This window comes from Protopterus annectens, chromosome 12.part0 (genome assembly GCF_019279795.1).
Source record: "Protopterus annectens isolate FY-2018-M chromosome 12.part0, PAN1.0, whole genome shotgun sequence".
NCBI lineage: Eukaryota > Metazoa > Chordata > Ceratodontiformes > Protopteridae > Protopterus > Protopterus annectens.
This window is the reverse complement of record NC_056746.1, coordinates 722,389,415-722,409,062: the sequence shown is the minus strand read 5'-3', so window position 1 is coordinate 722,409,062 and position 19,648 is coordinate 722,389,415.

Here is a 19,648-nt window from a genome sequence, read left to right as displayed (position 1 = left end):
TATCAGCTACTAAAAAGGCCCTTACCAAAGGGTGTCCAATTATTACTGTGCAATATTATTATCCAGTTATTCATTGTGATTAACAGCAAGGCTTATTTGGAGTGGCTTTGTACAGTATCACTATATACATACAATGTACTCTAGAGTTTAAATTATCTCTACACAAAACAGCCACAGTTGAAAGACTTAAAAAATATTTAATAATGAATAATAATCTTCTCAGTTCAAAACAGTGCTAGCCAAGAGTTCAGAAATCACAGGAAAATGCTTAAAATAATACTATAGAATAGTCTGACATAAATATAAAAAACAACTAGAATAAATCTGACTAAATTCCTGTCTAGCTAAGAGCAATCACAGTTCTAAATAAACTTCTAAATAAACTTACATATACAGCAAAGGCAGAGTACTGGTGAGTGATGTTTTTCAGACAAAATTCAAAATGCTCTGATTCTGTTTCTGAGAAAGTCTTAAAAATAATTCATCACTGCTGACTCATTTTAGATTACATCATTCTTCTCTGGTTCCCAGGCTAACAGAAACTCAGAGTTTTAACATTTCTTTGATCTTGCACCTTGCCAGGAAACTACAGCAATAAAAAACATTCCCTCAGATTCACAAATCCTCCATGTAAGACTTAATAAGTCTTACTCGGAGGCTGCAGTTGAATGGTATGACATCACCGTGCCATGAATATGCATGAGGGCATGCTGACCCAACCGTAATTCGTACATGGACCATGTAAGAAAGCAGGGGGCGTATCCGACTGCCAAGCAGTCTAAATGTCCACGCCCCTGCAAGTGATTGAAAAGTAAAAGCAAATACCCAAGAACGAGTCCGCTCAAATGTCCTAGCACCCAACACCACACTCCCTGACATTGTAAACCCCCATCACAGTTATAAAAAGTAAAAAGTTAATTTTATTTTTTTAAATACCCAAAATAGCTGCCCGTATTTGCACGTGTGTGCGCGGGTGTGCCCATTGCTTAGCTACAGTTAACAATTCTGTCATGGAAGAGCATAAGAAAAAATGTTTATGCAAATCACACCAAATAGCAGTAGCATAATGGTAGAGCGTTCGCACAAAGAAGAGGCATTCACGGTTTGAGTCCCACCACTCCCCTTCGTATTTATTTTTAAATCAGTATATAAAATAATACCAGACAAATATGTGTAAATAGTAGTAAAATGCAGTGAAATGGCCAATGTATCAGTGAACAAAATAAATATTTTAAATGATCCTGATATATAATTGCCTGCAATTAAGCAGCGCTTCACCCAGAGCAATAGAGTTGCCCATAGTTTAATAATGGCTAACCCAGGGCAATTGAGGTGCCCACAGCGAAATAGCGCTTTAACCAGCGCAATCTGTTTGAGCGGACGTACGCGCCGTGCCAACCAGGGCACCGAGGAGCAATGTAGAGCAAAGTTGCTTAAATGCAGCCATACCCCCTAGCCTGTCTGGACAGTATGAAAATAAAATGAATGACAAGGTACGAACCCAGGACTTTGTGCAGCATAAGCAAAGTACAGAACCACTAAGCCATGACATCTTAGGGGAAACAGCCACTGTTAACAGACATATACTTACTAATGGTAGTTTAACCATTACTAAGCAGGTCTCCAGTCAGCCGAGAATTAAAAAAAATGTCCAATCACAAAAAAGTGTGAGAAATGCGGCATATTTAAGCCCCATAGTTGGGACTACACACCATAACTGATTGTAGCTCACATCTGCAGTTAGAATGGCTGGTGTCGGAGAGGGAACACACTTCCGAATGCAACGTTGGGGCATCGAGGAGTCAAAATACATGGTTTGGCTCCTTGTCCACCGTCATGAGTCAAGAGTCCTGCAGGGCCAGTTCCAAGGGACGGAGTACAAGGCAGAGGCTTGGAACTGGTTAGCTAATGACCTCACCAGTGCCACAAGTGTTCCTCGGACTGGTGAGCAGGTCCATCACCACCATGCAGATGGAAGCAGGACAGCCTGAACCAATGGATACAGGAGGCCTGTGGGATGCAGAATGCCCCACAACTGAGTATGTAGTCATGGAATGCAGTATGTAAGAATTGATAATTGAGTATGTATAACGGATAGGTATGTCTCAATATCCCTTCATTTAGTTTATAGCTGCAGGTGACCGTGCTGCGAATCAGCAAGCCTATGCTGATAGGCTGCTAAGGCTGCGCCACCAGGCAGGTTAGTGATTATTCTGCATGCATTGTTATATAAAATATGGGAGAGAGCATGAAAGAAAGTGTTGTAGTCCAATAATACAGCTATAAAATTGCCTGAATAAGTCCTCTGCATGTACTGTCAGATAAAAACATCAGAGAGGCAGAAAAAGAGTGTAGTAACCCATTAAGAAAGGTAACATATGTCTGGAATACTATCTCTGCAGGCACTGTCATATAAAATAAGTGAGTGAGCCTGAAAAAAGAGTGTTCTAACCTATTAATAAAGGTATAATATGTCTTGAACATGTCTGCCATATGCACCGTTAAAACAAATAAAGGAGTGAGCTTGTGGAAAGTGTGTAATGCCATTAATAAAGGTCTAAAACCTGGAGTGTGTCTGTGTCACAGAGTTTGAAATATTGTTGTACCCTTGCATTATACAAATAGTACTGTTTGAAAAAGTGCTGGCAACCCAGAGTTGTGCAGTCCCATATAAAGTGGGTGATGGAAGTGCTAGTAGCTGTGAAGCATATATACAGTCTGCAACAGTCAGTACTGGCTGGCATGCATAAGTAAATCTGGCACATGTGTAGCATGTTAGTTTATCCCCAGAAATGTGAGTGTGTGTCAACAAATGCAGGGTTCTGTACAAATCGAAGTGAAAATGTCATGTGAAAACATCCCAGATATGTAGATAAAGAAATAGAAATGCAATCAAGAAATATGTAGCAGTAACATCTGCATCCTGGACAGTTAGTATGTCAGATATAGGTCAGGCATATATTGGACTAGCTAAACCCATTACACAACCTAATGTATGGTAGCAAGTGTAATAATACACCTACAATAATAATAGACACCTGCAGTCACTAGGAATGTAGTGTAGACTAAAAGGTAATTATATGATGTTAACTGAGGTTTTTTTCTACACCCTACTGTATGTGCATAAACCATGCAATTCCACACCTCAATGGGTATGTGTAATCTTAAAATTTGTTGGGACATATGTCCTATTGTTCTATAAATATTTGCATTCATGTTGATGCATGTGCCCTGTTTACACACCACAATCATGGTGGCCTGTTGCTACCAAACATTCCTGCATGCTGTTGGAATATCCACTGTGGTTCATTATATGCATGTGTTATGCTTGCTGTTCAACTGTTGGAACCTTGGTGTGTTGGGTTAATGGGAATATTACTGCATGCTGTTACAACTAATCTGGAATGCTGTTGTTTATGTTGTAATTAAACACACCTAATCACAGAATGTATGGGAAGGCCGGTCCCTGCGGACCCACCTGTCCCTCCTCAGCTGGCAAGTGCACCTGGCACCAGCAGGTCCGGTGCCCAGCCTGGGCTCCCCTCCTCCATTGGTCCTGTGCCACCTTCGTGTGGAAGAGCTGCAGGGGATGGGGCTCATCCCCCCATGCAAGTGTGGGAGGAGAAGGGCCACCTGTCACCCTTCAAAGGATCTGGGTTGTAGTGGGTAGGGAGATCCAGCGTTCAGTCGCTGATCCCCTACGCCAGTTCGAGGCGAGAGTAGCGTGTCTCACGGGTGAGCCTGCCCATCCTATGCAGCCCCCAGCACAGCCACCCTCGGGGCTGTGAAGGTGCAGTGGTGACTGCCCATGGGTGGGGATCTCAGTTCCACTGTTACCATCTGTGGGCTCATGGGCTTGCGATTTCCAAACATCCGACCCTGTAAATTGTGTTCACCCACCCCATGTGTCATACACCGCCCCTGTATGCATCCTGTCTGTCTTGTCTGTTTACCTCCCCAACCTACCTCCCACAGCATACCTACTTCCTTTACCTCACTTCCCACTCTCACCTGAAAAAAAAAAAAAATGGGCAATCTGTACCCACAAAAAAAATACACCCCATACATAGCTGCCCATTTCGCAGACATGTCCATTGGACATGTAAACTGATAATTATAATTGGCAGTACAACATTCTTTGTTGTCCTCACCCCTCTCCCAGGGGTGGAAGGTTTCAAATATCACTCCAAATTTATTGCATATGCACAGCTGTTGCTGGTAAAGAAATGGGCAGCTATGGACCTTCCCTACACCCATCCTGCACATCCCGAGCTTGTTTACCTACTGTCTGTCCCTCTTTTTGCCCCATTTTTCACCACTTTCCTATCTCACCATTTTCTTTTCTTTAAAAGAAATTAGCATGGGGGTTAGTGGGAGTAAGCACTTTTAAGCAGTAGTAAGTGGGTTTAAGTGAGTGTGCGCATGTGTGCGCTTAGCTAAGCATCACTAAGCATCACGCAAACCCGCACAAACCCACTTACAACTGCTTAAAAGTGCCTTAGTCACTCTATGCCAGGGACCTTGTTCTGCTGAGCAGCAAAAGAAAAAAAACCTCTGCCAGCCTCAAACCCAAGACAATTGACACAATAGACTGCATGAATTACCACTAAGCCACAGCAGATATACAAATAACTTGGTTCTGAAATAAATATATCATGCATTACAATGAGGGAATGTAAATGGAAATTAAGAATGGTATAACACAAATCCTGTTCTGTGGGTCTTTACCAGCAGTTGTTGTGGAATTGCATGACATGACTGTGAAAGGAGAACCAGCCATCCTAGCAGGGAATAATGTTACAGTAGCACCTTACAAATACCACACAGTATCAGACCAGAATAAATACTGGCCACAGGAATACAGTGCAATAACCACATTTGTATGGCAGTTAATTGTGTAAGTCAGAAATAAAGTACATACTCCCATGTATCCTGTATTAGCATTTGAAGGGTTGAGTACATGTCTACACTGAGAAGTGTGTACTGGAAGCAGCAACATTCAGGTTTGAGTACAACATGCATATAACTGGCTACAACCCTAGCTTCAGATAAGAGACATATACCAACCTTCTGATTGACACAACGGTGTCCAGAGCAAACAAGTATGGGCCCCACCTTGGACAGCTGAAAGGGCTACTCCTACCTAACCTAGCATTTTATAGCAGTGGGCTGCAATCACAGTGAGTAATGCAATCACCACACAGCAGGCTGCATGCAATTACTGAATGGTGGGCAGCAATTGGTGCAAAGGCTGTCACATGCACAAGTGCAGATACCTAGAAAAGCAGGCTGTACCTGCAGTCCACACATGCAATTCTATCATTGCAGGTGCTGGGAGATAGAGAGAGAGAGAGAGAGAGAGAGAGAGAGAGAGAGATGGACACAGACAAAGACAGAGACAGAGACACAACAGAGAGAGAAACTGAGGCATAAACTGAAATAGAGGGGGAAAACCCAAAACAAACAACCAAAAAAAAAAACTAAAATAATAGCCTACAAAACCATAACACATGGAGCAGGGAAATACAAAGGTAAGGTATGTAACTCACATGTATGTGTTGGCATGTAGTAGATGTTCCTGAAGAGTACTCTACACACTGCAAATCATCCATGTGTGGCAGCAATACGTATCTATCTGTATCCGCACATGTGCATAGAGCAAGGGACATACTGCAACTGTTAGTGAAGGGTGGACAGATATCTGTCATTGAAGGTTGATATGTGCATATATCTATGTAGGTCGTAGCGTGTGGCCTAGAAAACAGTATGCAGTGCTGATATATGTCATGTGGTGGTTAAATGCTGTGGGACTGATTTCTCAGATCTGCTGTGTTACAGCTAGTGAGGCCTGCTAATGCTACATGGGCTAAGGACACCCACATGCATTCTGCACAACACTGTGCAATATAATCACATAACAGTACATCCCTCAACTGTCGCATAAGTGATATCCCCACCACGAAAGGTGGACTGTACGTGTGCCTATATGTACATCCAGGTGTACAGCAATGGATGTGTACATGTATGTGTATAGATATGCATATATATAATATATATATATATATATATATATATATATATATATATATATATATATATATATATATATATATATAGCCATATATAGAGAGAGGGAGAGACAGAGTGACACGGGGTCATATGTACTGCAAAAGATGTGTGGTGACCAAGGTATGGACTGTAGACAAGTGTTGATACTGCAGTCCCATTCCTCCTTTCCAAAACACTGTACCCCTTAACTAACACATAGGTAGAGCTCTACCTAACAGTGAAGGTGTGATAAGGGAACATGGGACACAGGTGCACAGTAGCCTCCGCTTTGATGAAGACAGTGCCACACTACACCTGTAATCAGTCTGTGTGTTATGTGTCATAACAACAGGTGTGTCATCTATAGAAATATAGGGCAGTGTTTCCCTCTACTCATCACAATGCCCTGTGTGGTATGTACCTCACATGACAACTACACCAGGTGAAAAGGCCACACACATACCTCCCAAAGGGTAATACTGGCCTGCAAACAGATGCCCTATGCAGACTGACTCACAAAACCACATCTACACTGTATTGCATACTGGCCACACAGAGGTGACCTCTGCAGGACATACAGAGGTATGTCACAACCATAGCTGGGTGACAACCACCATGGCAACATATCACAATCCCTCCAGGATACACGCTCTAGGGCCCTAAATCTTGTCAGCTCACTAAACAGCACAAGTTGGAGGGATAGGTTCCCATCTCAGAGGTATGCCATACACTGGAATAGACCACCTAGCACTAGCAAACAAGTCTCCTCATTAGCAGTTGTCATAAATACCCCTGATGATTGTGTGGGAGATTGGTAATACACCCCAGGAAACACCTCTGTGGTTCTGGTTGGCAGGGGCAAGTGAAATCAAAGTACATGTGTGTCAAAGGCCAGGGTAGCATATGGCTAGGCTGCCGTAGGCCCTAGGGCCAACAGCATATTACCTACCTATGACACTAGGCACTCACGCATGTACTCAATGCAATACATGGTATGTGAGGTTGAATAAGTGTAATGCTGAATGTGTGCAATGTCTGTAAAGGTGTGATAGCTTAGTGTGAAGTTGTATCTGACATGGTAGTGTCTATCTGAGCTGTGAGGATAGCAAATGATGTGTGTAATGTACTGTTAGGCAGACATAGTAGTATGGCATATGATGTGACGTAGTTCCTTTTTGATGAATGTGGTGTCTCATTGTAGGCTAAAGCAATACATGTATGCTTAGTGAGTGGTAAGTGGTACTGCTGGTGAATCCAACTCCCATATGAAATGTAGTACTACCAGAAGTTGTAGGCCTAAACAGCACAGTATGGTGTGTGTTCACATTGCTTGGAAACACTGTCATGTGTGTTTCCTGTAGTCTGCACAGAGGACAAAACTCAGGCATAAGGGTGTGTAAATAGTGGCACACAGTACTGTATGGTACACAGGTAATGCTCATCTGTGTTGGCATACAGTGGTGTGCTGTATGTTTGTCTGATGTGTGTGTAATCATGCCTGTACAATGGCTGCAATCATATGTGTGTTACAGGGTATGCGTGTGTATCCAGTAACATATATACTCTGTTACAGCAGTATGCCACCTATAGTAACAACTGCACACATCTGTTAGGCAGTGCTATGGCATCAATGACTCGGGTGGTTGACTGGTACTACTGTACCTGTACTTTACATCCATTGCAATGGATGACATCTCTGTTTGTGCATTGGTGTGATATACACCCCTGTCTTGAGGTTGTGCAATGTGTCACAAACAGTGTGTCGGGTACTGTTGTATAGTGGTGTGATCTATAGAGTGTGCCAGGCACTGTTAGTTAGTTGTGGCCTGAGAACCAATAAGTGGTATTGAACGTGTGTAACCTCTGACAGACAGTAGGATGGTATATATGTCAGTAAAGTGATATCTGTGGTTAAAGGTATAAAGTGTGCCACAGGACTCGCTCACACATATTGTTCATATCTTTTTCAGCCAGATGGCCCACCAACGCAATCCATCATACACAGCAGATGAGGAAGAGGTGATACTAAAAAGCCTATTGCAGCAGTACACGATGCTGTTCTCCAGAAGCAGCCTGCACCAGCAGGAGTGGACTGCACTGTGGCAGGAACTTGTTCGTCGGGTAAATGACATAGGCATGCATAACCAGACATATGAGCAGATACGCCATCACTGCAGTGATTTAATTAGACATATCCGGTGGCGTGCGTCTGATATCCAAAGACAACAGCATGCCACAGGTGGTGGGGTGGCCATTCATCCCCCCCCTCACCAGAGTGGAGGAGCTGCTTCTAAGCGTGGTGGCTCCTGGACAACAGCAACGTCAACCTCTGACATGTGTTGTCATGGAGGCAGGAGCCACCCAGCACGTCCACCCGGAGCAAGCAGGTAACATGCCCTAACTGTAGATGACAGTTAACTGTATTGTTAGATTATGTCTACGTGAGATGTGTACTGTGTGTTTAGCAGTTCCGCTGTCTAGTGTTGTGCAATACTGATATTTTGAATAATATCTCTACACCTGTGACTGTTGACTGTTGTTATACTGCAGTTTATCATACCCACTGTAGCAATGCCACAGTTTTGGCCACTGACTAACTCTCTCATATTCTCTTAGGTCCCTCTGGTGTGACAGCAGGGCAGCCGATCCATGCTGGTGAGTGTGCTATAACTGCAATGTTGGTAATGAAATATGAATGTCATAGGTGAGGTGTAGGCCATGTACACGTAACACACCTACGCATAATGCATACCATGCATGTTTGCTGTAAGACGTTGCACAGCTCAGTAATGTCAGTAGCTGCCTCACTGACATGCAATACACAGAGCATAAGACACAGTTGTGGCAACCCCGTACTGCACATTGGATAGGCATAGTTGCAACACCTGTACACAACATAACACCTTTATTATACGCATTACACAAAGACATGCTACATATGGCATAACCACACACCCTCCTTAAGGTCACACCTCAGTATCCCACATGTCATCCACACATGCATGATGTACCTCAGGGGTAGAGGCCTATCATGGGGCTGTGCAGCACTCTTCAACACATAACACAGTCATGTTAGGCAATGCTCCCTATTGGGAACCTCATACACCCATGTACGAAGTGGCTGTGTAATAGTGAACGTAGCCACGGCACTGCAGTTCAGGTACAGCATACTAGGTGGTGGTCTGTCACACAGTAGTAGCCGTGAGTGACCACAAGATGCATGATGATGATGGCACATGGTAGTATACCCCATCCAGTTACAGTGACCACAGTGCTACACATAGCGGTCTTTGCTTTGCACCTCATTGTTGTGTGTGTGCAAACATATGCACCTATACACAATATGCATAGCATGTTGTGTGTGTGCTTAGATATGCCAGTATACACAATATGCACAGCTGTCGCCATCTGTACAAAGAGTCACATATATGTCCTGGAATGCTATTGGGTGTAAAGATCACATGACACACATTCGGTATGTGTTGTGTTTAATGTTGCAGTCATGTAGCATGCCATGTCATGGCTGGCACCGACATATCTACAATATGTCCCACACTCACCATAACCACTGTACAATGGCCATGTCAAGCATTGGGATTCCTTCACATCGACATGCACCACTCATCCCATGTCTGTACATTGCATGCATTTGCTACACCTGTGCCCACTATTATTTGCTATGGACACAGACACTTTAAGCAGACATGGCAATTTATGTGTCCCACAGATAACACATGCAACCATGGTATGTATACCATTGAGCGATGGTGCACAGGACATTGCAAAGCAGATAATACTTGCACAGCCGTGTTGTGTCCATGTACAAATTGTGTTCCAGGGTGTAGACAATCACTGAACAACTACACACATGCATCACAGCCATGTATAATGTCATTAAATAGGCCCGTCAACACTTGCACTGCATGGTCTTGAGCAACACATATTCTCCACTATGACATGTGTGAGGTGACTGTTTGCCTTGTGATACTGTCACCCACCTTCACCTACTATTGTGTATGTGTTGGATTGCTGGTGTGTGTGTGTATGTGCTGTGGTGAGCAGTGTATTTGTGCTCATGTGTGCATGTGTACATTTGCTCATGTGCTCATGTGTGCATGTGTTCATTTGTGCATGTGTGGATGTGTTCATGTGTGCATGTGTTCATGTGTGCTAACATCATGTACAGATTGTGAAGTGTGTTTCCTGTCTTCCTTCCACAGGTGCTGAGTTAGGGGTGTCTGAATGCAGCAGGGAACCTGATGTCACTGCCACTAATAGTGGAGATGATGAGACATGTATTGAGGCACAGGAAGGTCTGTTAGGGTCTGTCGTTGGTCCACCAATCAACAGTACACAGCGTTCAACCCCATCTATGCACACACTCATACTGCCAATACATTCCTCATCACCAATGGCCTTAGCTGAGGGACAGCATACAGTCGGCATTGACCAGGAGAGCGTGGTACCCATGGCACGTGCATCCCCTCACAGCAGCCATAGCCAGATTACTGGAATGGTACCACATAGGTGGATGTCCAGGGGTTCTTGGGGGAGCACCACTGGTCGTATTGCCCCTGGCAGACATGCTCCCAGAGGTATTACAACCTCTAATATGTTCCGGGCTGTAATGCAGGCAAAGGCATGTATGGAACGGTACACCCGACAGGGACTAAGGGCGCTGAGGGCCCATTACACTGCTATCAATGACAGCATCCATGACCTTGCTGGTGCCATCCAGAATTACACCGAGGTCATTGATAGCCATTGGAGGGAGACATTAGATGTCCTCCATAATGTGTTAGCCATGAGCCAGGACCGTGTGGGATGGATGGGAAGCTGACACAGACGCATGCCAGCAACAGTATCAGCTGGCAGTCATCGCAGACGGACCACGGATCACAGCCGCTCCCGGAGTGGCAGTACCAGCCCCAGCAATACTGGGGCTGGCCTGTCCATTGACAATCCTACTAGACCACATGCACGTGGCACTGGCCAGTCCCAGCAGGGACATGAGTCCAGTCATCATACCTCTGCCTCTGATGATAGCACCCAGTCATTGTTGGTACCCTATACTGCCCATAGCACCCCTGCCAGGCACAGGTACTGTGTCTGTGGCCAGAGACAGTGATCTGTACAGCCTGGCAAGTACAGTCTGTGGCTGTCCCACAACCGCCCATATATGGCAGCCACATGGTAGAGTTGTGTGCATGCAGACACACACACATTAACCAAACAACTAGGGCTCATACATACACACACATATTACATCAACATTGGCCCATGCTGTACTGTTGCCCCTCACACACACACACACACACACACACACACACACACACACACACACACACACACACACACACACACACACACACACACACACATTTCGATTGGAAGGGTCAATGTCGGGCTCTGGCAAACCAACAACACACCCTGTGCATACATACATATGTGACCTATGATCTGAGAAGCAGCGGCACAATCTGTCGAAGGAAACAAATGTATTCATGTAGTATGCAGGCTTCACACCTATATAATGATTGAGGTCACATGTACACATATTAATTTGCCATGCAGATACCCGATGTGTGCAATGCACATACTGTTTTAATTATATGTCATACCGTAGTAAAAGCAAAACCCACACTGCATTGATCACCTCTGACACACATACACACTCAACGTTTGCAAGATTCAAACCCCTACTTAGATTATGATACTAGAGAGATACACATTAACACGGTGCGCTATATGCTTTTTTAGGTGGTCTCTGTTCTCCTGATATATTTGTAGGATGATGACATCATCAGACATTCCAAAGAGGCATGTACCTCTTTTATTGTGTTTTACCAGTCTCCAAAAAGGCTACTCTTCACAAAGGAAATCACTCACACACACTGTCAGCATTTGCAGGATGCAAACCCCTACCTAGCTATGTTATGACACTAAAGAGATACGCATTAACACGGCGTGCTCTATGCTTTTCTTGGAGGTTTCTTTTCTCCTGATATATTTGTAGGATGCTAACATCATCAGACATTCCAAAGAGGGATGTACCTCTTTTAGTGTGTTTTCCCAGTCTCCAAAAACTCCTCTCAAAGAAAATCACACACATATCTACACACCACCCGACACACTGTCACCGTTTGCAGGATTCAAACCCCTACCTGTGTTATGATACTACAGAGATATAACACAGTGTGCTGTATGCTTTACTGGGTTGTTTCTGTTCTCCTTGAATATTTGTAGGATGCTGACATCAGCAGACATTCCAAAGAGGGATGTACCTCTTTTAATGTGTTTTCCCAGTCTCCAAAAAGGCTACTCCTCTCAAAGGAAATCACACATAAACACTCCCCTACAGACACTATTAGCACTTGCAGGATTCCAACCCCTACCTAATTATGTTATGATACTAAAGAAATACGCATTAACACAATGCGCTATATGCTTTACTGGGTGGCTTCTGTTCACCTGATATATTTATAGGACGCTGACATCCTCAGACATTCCAAAGAGGGATGTCCCTCTTTTAATGTGTTTTCCCAGTCTCCAAAAAGGCTACTCCTCTCAAAGGAAATCACACACCTACACACACACTGTCAGCGCTGGCAGGATTCAAGCCCTTACCTAACTATGTTATGATACTAGAGATATACGCATTAACACAGCACACTATACGCTTTCCTGGGTGGTTTCTGTTCACCTGATATATTTGTAGGATGCTGACATCATCAGACATTCCAAAGAGGGATGTGCCTCTTTTAATGTGTTTTCCCAGTCTCCAAAAAGGCTACTCCTCTCAAAGGAAATCACACACCACCCCCACAAACACACTATGTCAGCACTTGCAGGATTCAAACCCTTACCTAACTATGCTATGATATTAGAGCGATACACATTAACACAGCCCGCTATATGCTTGACTGGGTGGTTTCTGTTCACCTGATATATTTTTAGGATGCTGACATCATCAGACATTCCAAAGAGGAATGTGCCACTTTTAATGTGTTCTCCCAGTCTCCAAAAAGGCTACTCCTCTCAAAGGAAATCACACACATACCTCCCCACACACACACGGTCAGCGCTTGCAGGATTCAAACCCCTACTTAACTATGTTAGGATACTAGAGAAATACGCATTAACACAGCGTGCTATATGCTTTACTGGGTGGTGTCTTTTCTCCTGGTATATTTGTAGGATGCTGACATCATCAGACTGGACATGGAAATGTGTGTGCACTTTCTTTTATGCAATCCCAGGAATGATCCAAGTGGGTCGGCAGGTATCGACAGCTTGAACAGGACACTGTGAGTCACACCTTATGTGTTCTATCTGTGGACACATTGACATCCCTTCATATGTTAACACATATCTATGCACAGATTGCTGGTTTTGTTAATACAACATGTGTCTGTGATGTTGATGAAGAGCTATGCAAAGTCTATGTGGGACATGTGTAGCTCTGTTCAGTGATGTATGTCCTGGGTGGCTGCCTTGTAAATGGTGTAGCATGTTTGGGAACCATGATCTGCACATGAACATACTACAGTCGGTAGGGTTGTGTGTTTGTCAGCTTCCAATAGCTCTGTTTATGACTTCAGCCATGATGCACTCCATGGGCTTGCAGATCAGACTTTATAGGCTTACTGGACTATACTTCCCATGGTGTGTTGTGCACCCACACTTGTGGGGCGTGCCATATGTTGCTGTAACACATTCGACGGTTCCAGACCCTGTGGAGTGGGTGAGGCTCAGCAGACTGTTCAGGTGCAGGGTCTGTTTGTTCTGTAGTGCATGCATGACACATATTGGGAAACATTGTAATGCAACTGCTGCCATGCTTTTGGCTTTGGGAGGAGCTGGTCAGCCATTCTACACGTGATATCTCCTGGTATGATGTCAGGGACTATCGTCAGTGGGAGGAGGGTATGTATATATGGGCCTGTCTGACAGGATGTCGGCATTCTCAGTAAGGTACAGCTGGCCCTGACTCTGGACATATATGAGTGTACATTACTATTTATGACATAGCTGAAGGACATGTCATGATTCTCAGTCTGGACTCCTTCTCAGCTACTCTTTACAAAACACCAACAAACCTGAGCACTAATCTCGGTTATACTCCTTTACACACTTAACACCCTACTGATCCTTTGTGATCAGGCTACAGAGTATGTCATCATAATATACTGGCATGTCCAGGGGTCGGTTTCGTGTGTACTCTCCAGTCCAGCTAGTGAATATTGTGGTTATGACACAATGTCACATCTGCCTCATGTACACAGACAACCCTCTCCTCCTCCCAACACACTCAGATATATGTGAGAGATGCAACAATATTGACATACAGGAGGCTGAGCTCTCTCGACCCATGACTGGCATGGTCTATCAGATGCTGAAGGTGACCACACACACCACATATCACTATCAGTCTCACATACACCGATAGCGACAGCAATCAAACCACATTATCACACATACACATACTCGGAGGCTCTACATACACTCTGCCTAAGCAGCAGAGACCTCCAAAGCAGACACACAAACAACTGCTACCCCACTACAATACCCACATATCACATAGTTCACAATGTCAGTATGCCACACATTCACTGCCCTTCGGGCTAAACAACACACCTGATACACTTGTAATAGGTGACACTTAATGTCAGACGCACTGACGTCCCACTCACCAGGCCAAACAAGGGAATAGTCACTTTGAGCTGTCTCTCAGGTGCCAGGACCCGCCACATAACACATGCACTCAGGTCACTCCAAAGCAAGTCCAGGACTGGCTCCATCATTGTCCATGCTGGTGCATACAACCTCAGACGTTCCTACCTGGACCACATGACATGATACATAGAGGAACTCTCTGATCATGTAGCCCAGGCCAGTATGACCCTGACCTTGTCTAGCATCTTACACTCAGCAAGTATGATGTCTCAGTATACCAACAAACTGATCACCTTTAACATTTGGCTAACATATTGGTGTTATTCAAAGGGGATACAGTGTCTGTCAGCCTGGGGTGACATGCTCGACATACCATATAGCTTCCCTATGGACAGCTTGCACCTGTCACCCTTGGACTTTTGAATACTGGCTAAGGCACTTGCTGCCACCATACTGCCTTATTTAAGCAGGGCTCAAAAGACAGACCCACCTCCATAGACATTACAGAGTACATGACACTGAGGGTAATGCTACTTAACACCAGAAGTATTACCCTCACATTGACCACACTCAGGAATCTCATCAGTATGGAGAATAACAATATCTGTACACTAACAGACACATGGTTCAGGCTCCCACATGCACACCAGCACTACCAGGTTATATTTTGTACCATGCTTTCTGACCACATAACTCAGAATGACCAACACAAATAGGGGGAGTATCCATATACATCACAGATACACATACCTCCGGGTTGGTAGCACTGCACAAAGCATCACAGACCATACATATGCACCTAACATTTTGCAAATCTGCCTTTTGGTTTGTTGCCTGCTACATACCACACTCACAAACTCAGCAACCACACTCGTCTTTCTGGGGAACACTGGACAATATGACGGTCTCCTCAAACACCATTATATTGGGTGATGTCAAATACACACAAATTGACTGGGGATAGTACTCAGGCCCCAACATCCTCGCCCAACAGTTGCTACAATTTGTAAACTCATATGCTATGGCACAACCGGTCACCACACCCACAAGAGGGGACAACATATTGGACATGATCATCACCAACACGAGGACTCTATGTTCCACACCTGCGATATACCCTTCATTGGTAAGGACAGAACATACTTTATATCACTGGACATCCATATCCCGCCCCCACACCCATCCTGGGTAATCTTGGTGAACTTCCCAAAAGCAAACGTCACACTTCTCCATATCACAGTGGTATCCTTCAGAGACCCTGGGTCAGTGGTAAGTATGGCTCAGACTGCTGAATCCTTTACATACACATTCTATGGACTCCTAGTGGACTGCATGGATCATGCTATCCAAAATGACACCGGGACTCACTCCTCCAATGGCAGGGGACCTGTCTGGTGGACCCCGGCCATTAATATGCTGTACAACAAAAGGAGGAAGCTACTACATGATAGAGCACAATCCCAGACAGGGAAGGCATCTGTGATCTGTACTAGCGGACAGCTACAATCACTCATGTATTTATGTCAGGCCCGCTTCTAACGGACAATTGCACCAGACATATAGGACACTCACAAGGCCTTCTTCAGTTAATTCAGGTACCTGGCTGGACACTCACTGATATGCTGTGTGTTACTGCATACTGACTGAACATACCCTGAACCCACAGACTTTGCCAATATCTTGGCAAACAGGTTCAATGCAGATGTCTCCCCCCATCCCCCCTAAGGAGGTAATGTCCATCCCAACAGAGTGTAACCTCCCTGACATCACAAATAAATGGGTGAGTGCTGCCCTCCCCACAGTGGACAACACAGCATCAATGGGACCAGACAGTGTCCCGGCCTGTGTCGTACACAGCCTTCATGACAGACGTAACCTTCACATTACATCACTGTTCGATATCAGGGTTACTGCAAGATTTGTACCCATGGAATAGTGTACAGCGATAGTGGTCCCACTCCATTGAGTACTGCCATAACAGACCACAGACAATATTGGCCTATAAGGCTAACTAGCCTGTTCTGCAAAGCTACGGAGCGTATTGTAATGGGACTCATGCACATAGACATGGGAAACCTACAGACACTGGGTCCTACACATTACAGCATTGTTGTAGGCAGATCTTGCCTGTTGGACCTGTTTGTATTCTTTAAACAGTTACCAGGTCCATCAGTGTTGGGACGGTTGTCCACACAGCCTGCCTGAACCTAGCACAACCCTTCAGCACAATACCCCACACGGCCATTATGCATAGGCTCACCGGCATCAATATCGGCACATATCTCACACGATGGATTGCTACCTGGATCAGGGATAGCACCCACATGCTCAGTGTTGCAGGTGCCATGTCTGACTATACACCAGTTACACATGGCATCCCACAAGGCTCAGTCCTGGGACCTCTCTTGTTCAATATATATTTGTGTGAAGTACAGGCTATCACAGGAGGGATATGGCTGCCCATGTTCGCAGATGACTGCAAACTGGGTGCCATAATCAACTCTCCAGCTGGCACATGCATACTCATACAGGGTCTCACAGAGATAGGATGACTGATGCCTCAGCCATGGCCTATGACTACATGCCATTAGTTGCATAGTCATCCCCTTTGAGAATGACAACATGCCCACACATTACCACATAGGTAGTAATCCATTACATACGGTATTAGTTGTTACAGGTTTGGGGACACAACCTGTTTGTACTCTCGCCTTTGACAATCACATTGCCGAAGTTGTTAGACAGTACTTCTACATAGCCCACCATATCCCACATGGTTTCACATGTTGATCACGTGTGGTCATTGTGCCCCTATACTCATCACAACCATGTTTGGTTACTATGCCACATTTGGGTTGTACGTTACCTGACACCTGCAGCAACTGTAATGGCCACAAATGTTACTCATCAAGCAGATGTAGAAACTCACACAGATGCCCTGCACAGTTCAGATACAGTAACTCCAGCTGTACTCAGTCACTTACCACCTAAATGGATGTGTTGTGTGCCTGTAGTTTAAGGCAATATCTGACCCAGAATTAATGGACATGCTCCACCTCAGGATATCCAACTCCCTTGGAGCTACACACTCCAGGGACATATACCTCAGCACAGATGTTAATAGGACATGCTGGGGGGACAGATTATTATCTGAAAGGCTCCACTCACTGCAGAGTGTAGTCCCAGTTTTGCATAAGCAGAGCCACCCACTGACCACCTACAGGTGACATCTTGACAAGTGGATGGGTGATCGTATGTGTACCCATGGGATATCGTCTGGGTCCCTGCTAGACAGAGGCACAATACACTAAACATAAATGGGATATCTTGTGTGACCTACTATTCACGGGCACTGTGTTCTGATTTGACTGGGATGCAGCAGCCAACCACACTCTGGCTATGCTTGTACATGCCCTAGGGCAGATAGCCTAGTATCAACCACTGAACCTATGAAAATGTTCATGATGCACAATGTTTATTGCTGATACTGTTTACAGGTTTTTATCATCTTTGCTTTCCCACTTTCTATGAACTGCTTAGGTATGTGCAGAACATATTTGATTATGACAGGGTTCCACTATATTATATACGTGTCTGTTGTCATATAAGTGTGTGCACAGGGCAGATTGCTGGATAGTGAGAGGTTCCTGAGTTAACACATGCAACTGCCTGATATGTGTGGCCCACTGCTGTACTCCAACATGGCCTAAGTGTGTGAGCATGCCCAGTTCAGACTGTCAGTGTTCTGTTGCCTGACATTTGTCTCATGTATTCAAGTGTGTGAGCATGCCCAGTGTGACCTTTCAGTATGTTGCTGTCTGTGGTCCACTACATTTGTTGATGTATGTGTACATGTCCAATATTAACATTTCTACTGTGTGTGTTGAAAGTCAGGTTCTATTCTTACTGCAGGACTCACCTTTGTGTCATAACTCGACAGGGATTATGCTGTGCCTGCAGGGTTTCCATGGAATACTTTGCATAGACTTATCAACATTTCTTCATACAGGTTAACCACTACAATACTGTCATTGTTGAGTGGTTCAGTACTATGACTATAGTGCACAGTATCCTGGGTTTGAAAACCAACACCACTTATATTTTCATACTGAGCAGACCAGACTGCTTAAGGGCCAGTAGAGCAACTATGAGCATGTTGGCTTTTGTTCAGCTATGCCCTACTTAGACTCAGCTTGTCCAACATTGCTCAATATTAACCATCATTGCTGGACGTTGGCCAATATTACTCAACATTGACCACATTTGTACTAGTTGGTGTGTGTGATTTGGTTTACATATACTACATGGTGGTAAACGCTGTTTAGCACTGCTTTATATTGCTTAACACATGGCAATCATGCCTCAGGTGTTGATGCAGGGCTGCCTATGTTGAATGCACATACTACACTCCCTATACATGCTTGAAAGCAGGTAGTGTCAACGTAGGCATCCCTTTTACTATATGTGCGGGTCAGAGAGAGGTATAATTTCCAGAGTTCCTACTGAGCCAGTGTATGTGCTATGCATTGCCTCTTTGCCAAGGCCAAAGCATACTGGGCATGCCTCCTTCTGCCTACTGGGGCAGGCTCAGGTTGTTCCTCCTCCGAGTCACGCTCTGCCTGTGATGGCCCTGGCAATGGTGGGGGGCTGTTTGGCCCGGGACTATGCTGGTCCTGCTGCAGCTGTTTTCGCAGGATCAAATTATGTAGCATAGCACATACCATGACAATTTGGGTACATGCAGTTGGTGAGTACTGCAAGGCTCCACCAGATGTGTCCAGGCACCAGAACCGTGACTTGAGCAGCCCAAACACATGCTCGATTACATTTTGTGTTTGTGCGTGTGCCTCATTATGGCGTTCCTGTTCAGGTGTGTGTGCATTTCTGATGGGTGTCATCAGCCACGGCTCCAGTGCATAGCCAA